General features: G+C 46.4%; 1 protein-coding gene across 4 annotated transcripts in view; it reads right to left on the bottom strand.

Annotated features, from left to right (window-relative positions):
• LOC122563474 (proto-oncogene tyrosine-protein kinase Yrk-like) overlaps positions 1–1,132 on the bottom strand; it is a 300,778-nt gene extending 299,646 nt beyond the window's left edge. For 2 of the 4 annotated variants that reach the window (XM_043717232.1, XM_043717234.1), the window contains exon 1: positions 768–1,132. The gene's annotated coding sequence lies outside the window, so the exon portion shown is untranslated. Of the gene's footprint in view, positions 1–519; positions 592–767 lie in introns of those variants that run through there. The other 2 variants (XM_043717233.1, XM_043717235.1) reach the window with 2 other exon arrangements.
• Between the last annotated feature and the right edge of the window lie 2,494 nt (positions 1,133–3,626).

Raw genomic sequence — 3,626 nt, 5'->3', positions numbered from 1 at the left:
GGGGGGGGGGGCTGAATGGGCGGGTGTCGCGACCATCACCTCGAGGGGAGGGGAGGGGAGGGGACCCCCCTCCCGAGTGAAAGCGACTCGCTGTGAGAAGGAGCCGCCGTGAGTTTCTAATGAACTCCACCCCCCTCGCCCCCAGCTCCGGCCATGGTCCCCGCTCTGAGTGGAACATTTCCCAGTTGTTACAATCTCCAAACCGGCGGCTCACTCCAATACCTCCCACACCGAGAAACTTCCCAAATGATTGTATTGTCTCTCAAATGGCCCTCACCCAGAGGAGCGGGTCAGGGGACCCACAACTTTCACAAGCTCCACCACCCCGAGGCAGCCAGAGACACACAGACAGAGACACACAGACAGATAGAGAGAGACACACACAGAGACAGAGACTCAGAGAGGGAGAGAGACAGAGAGAGATGTATGTGAGGCGGAGCGGGAGGTAGGGTCCTTTAACCCCAACCCCAACCCCTCGGGCTGCTCTGAACAATCCTCCCCTCCCCTCCCCAGCCTTACCTGACCGAAACCCCCTCCAGGAGGGTCGGGCTCCTGTAGTTTCTCCCCGCTCCCTCTCTCAGCCTCTGTGTGTGTGTGTGTGTGTGTGTGTGGGCTGTATAGATTTCCGGAGAATCTCTCGGCGCCCTCTGCACATGCAGCAGCAGCAGCGATACTGGGTGAGTTCAGTCTGTGTCAGGGAGAACTGTGAACACACACATACACATACACATTCCCCCCACCCCCAGCCTCACTGAGGCATCACTCACCCCCAGTGCCTGCTCCGCACCGGCCCTGTTTCCAAACAACAGATTCCAGCCGCACCATCCACCGCGATCTGATTGATGTGAATGTTTATTTTCCCTCGATCTCCTTTGAAGGTCGCCCGCTCAGTCCGTGCAGTGAGATGATGTTTGAGCAGTTTACACAGTATGAGGGATATGGACCGTCCCATTCACCCGGACCACGCGGAGTACCGGGAGAATCCTGACAGAGATGAAGGATATATATCAAAATTACTGCAACCACATGATTCAAGTCCTCCAGAACTGAGAGAATGGAGCAGATTAGCAAAAGCAATCTGCTCTGAAGAGCCACATGAGATTCAAAACATTAACTCTTTCTCCCAGTAGATGCTGCCAGACCTGCTGAGTTTCCCCAGCATTCTCTGTGTTTAATTATAATTAATAGAGATTATGTGCTGCTAACAGATTTGCACAAACAGATGCTCAGTGTTGTTAGAGGTCACCCACACCAACATTCCCACAGGGGAATGGGAAGGCTCAGGGAATAGGTTCCAACGCCAGCAGAGGATCTGGATGGCAGCATTGTAATAGATTCAAAGATGCAGTACAAGTACACTTAGGAACAAGAGAGCAACTAGAGAGAGGATGGGCACCTTAACGGCTGAAATAGATATTTAAAAAAGATTGAACGAGATGTTAAAAAAAAGTGGAAACAACATTGATGTCCACAATAAAGGGCTGGGCCATAGTTTACAGTAGCAAGACATCTAGTGACATCTGCTGTTAGTTAGACTCACCTTTAGGATTCTTACATTTTTGACCAAACATTTCCTAAACGTCGGAGCTGGTAATGTAATGGTGAGATCAAAGGAGCCTGGGACCTGAGGGAACAGGAAGAGTAAATGTATCTCTTTAACTAGCGATGAGATGGTGACAGAATGACTTGTCACTTGCCATCGAGAGACCCAGGTTAATGCTGTGGGATTCCATTATGACAGATGGTGAATCTATGAAAATCTGGAATTCTAAGCTAGTCTAATAGTGACCGTGTAATCATTGCCGATTGTCATAAAACCCCATCTGGTTCGGTTGTGTCATTTAATGAAGGAAATCCTTACCCGGTCTGGCTGACATCAGACTCCTGACCCACAGCAATGTGCTTGACTCTTAACTGCCCTCTGAAATGGTTCTAGCAAGTCAGGGAGCTCAAGTGGCAACTAGGGATGAGCAATAAATGTCAGGTTCAGCCCACATTACTCAGAAGACAATGGCTTAGTGCTATTATCACCAGACTATTAATACAGACACAAATCATGCTCTGGGTGCCTGGGTTCAAAACCCACCATGGCAGGTGTTTGAAATTTGAATCTAATGATGGCTATGAAATGGTCACCAATTGTTGGAGGAAGATCCATCTGCTTTACTAATGTCCTTTAGGGAAGGAAATTGCTATCTTTACCTGGTTCGGCCTACATGTGACTCCAGACCCACAGAGATATGATTGACCCTTCCCTGGCAAGTAGGGGCCAGCAATGAATGCTAGCTCAGACAGCAATGTCACATTGCATGAATGAATTTTAAAAACACTCTATGAACAAATAAAATCAAAATTGGGATATTGTGAAGTGAAACAATAGAAAGAAGAGCCAGGAGAGGGGCAGAACTGTAATGGATGAATTCAAATTCAAATCAAGATACTGAAAGAGAAGTAGCAAGGGAAAATATGACAGTGATGGAAACAAAATACAGAAATGAAATGTGAAAAAAAATGTAGCATTTAAATTCACCACCTATTATTTCCTGAAGGAAATTTGCAAGTATTAATTTTAGAATCAGAGTATCTGGTGACAGTAAATACCAATTATTACATTGGTCATTAGCAATTCTCACAATAGTGTAGATCATTACATAGTAGAAAAGGAGGCCAATCAGCCCATCCAATCTATGTTGGGAAATAGACTTAAGATGTTAAATCTTGCTGTGGTTCTGTTCGCCGAGCTGGAAGTTTTTGTTGCAAACGTTTCGTCCCCTGGCTAGGCGACATCATCAGTGCTTGGGAGCCTCCTGCGAAGCGCTTCTTTGATGTTTCCTCCGGTGTTTATAGTGGTCTGTCCCTGCCGCTTCCGGTTGTCAGTTCTAGCTGTCCGCTGTAGTGGTTGGTATATTGGGTCCAGGTCGATGTGTTTGTTGATGGAGTTTGTGGATGAATGCCATGCCTCTAGGAATTCCCTGGCTGTTCTCTGTCTGGCTTGCCCTATGATAGTAGTGTTGTCCCAGTCGAATTCATGTTGCCTGTTGTCTGCGTGTGTGGCTACTAAGGATAGCTGGTCGTGTCATTTCGTGTTCCATTTATATCGTTTATTGATTTATCTCACTGGGTTTCAACCTCATTAAATGATCACCAGCTAAGTACTTTGCCCATCATTGCTGGACTACCATCAATCCCTTTAATGAAACCTGCAAGTGTTGCCTTCCCTACAATGGTGTTGTAAAGTATCATACTTCATCATTTAACTTTTTGTTAAAGCAGATGTACAAATGTACCCTGATAACACGATGGATCCAGATTTCCTGCTGTAATTATTACTGTGGAAGGATTGAAGCAAGGCCATATGGGCAGCTGGGATTTTGACCAAATTGCTGACAGATTGATGACAATGACATTTCTGGTGGAAACGTCAGCATAATGGTACCTGAGGTAATGGGGTATGTGCAGTGGACAAGAACGCACATTGCTGAACACAAGAGCATTTCTGGATAAGCATTATTTAACACTAATTAAGCTGGGATTTGTTCCTTGTTCAAATCTTGTCCCCACCGCCCTCACACACAAAGCTTTCTCCCAGACTGCAGAACAGGAGGGAGCCCTCAGCCACTTAACTG

The sequence above is a fragment of the Chiloscyllium plagiosum genome, chromosome 27, assembly GCF_004010195.1.
Source record: "Chiloscyllium plagiosum isolate BGI_BamShark_2017 chromosome 27, ASM401019v2, whole genome shotgun sequence".
In the NCBI taxonomy this organism is placed as follows: domain Eukaryota; kingdom Metazoa; phylum Chordata; class Chondrichthyes; order Orectolobiformes; family Hemiscylliidae; genus Chiloscyllium; species Chiloscyllium plagiosum.
The sequence above is the reverse complement of the archived record's forward strand: the minus strand, read 5'-3'. Positions and strand labels throughout refer to the sequence as shown.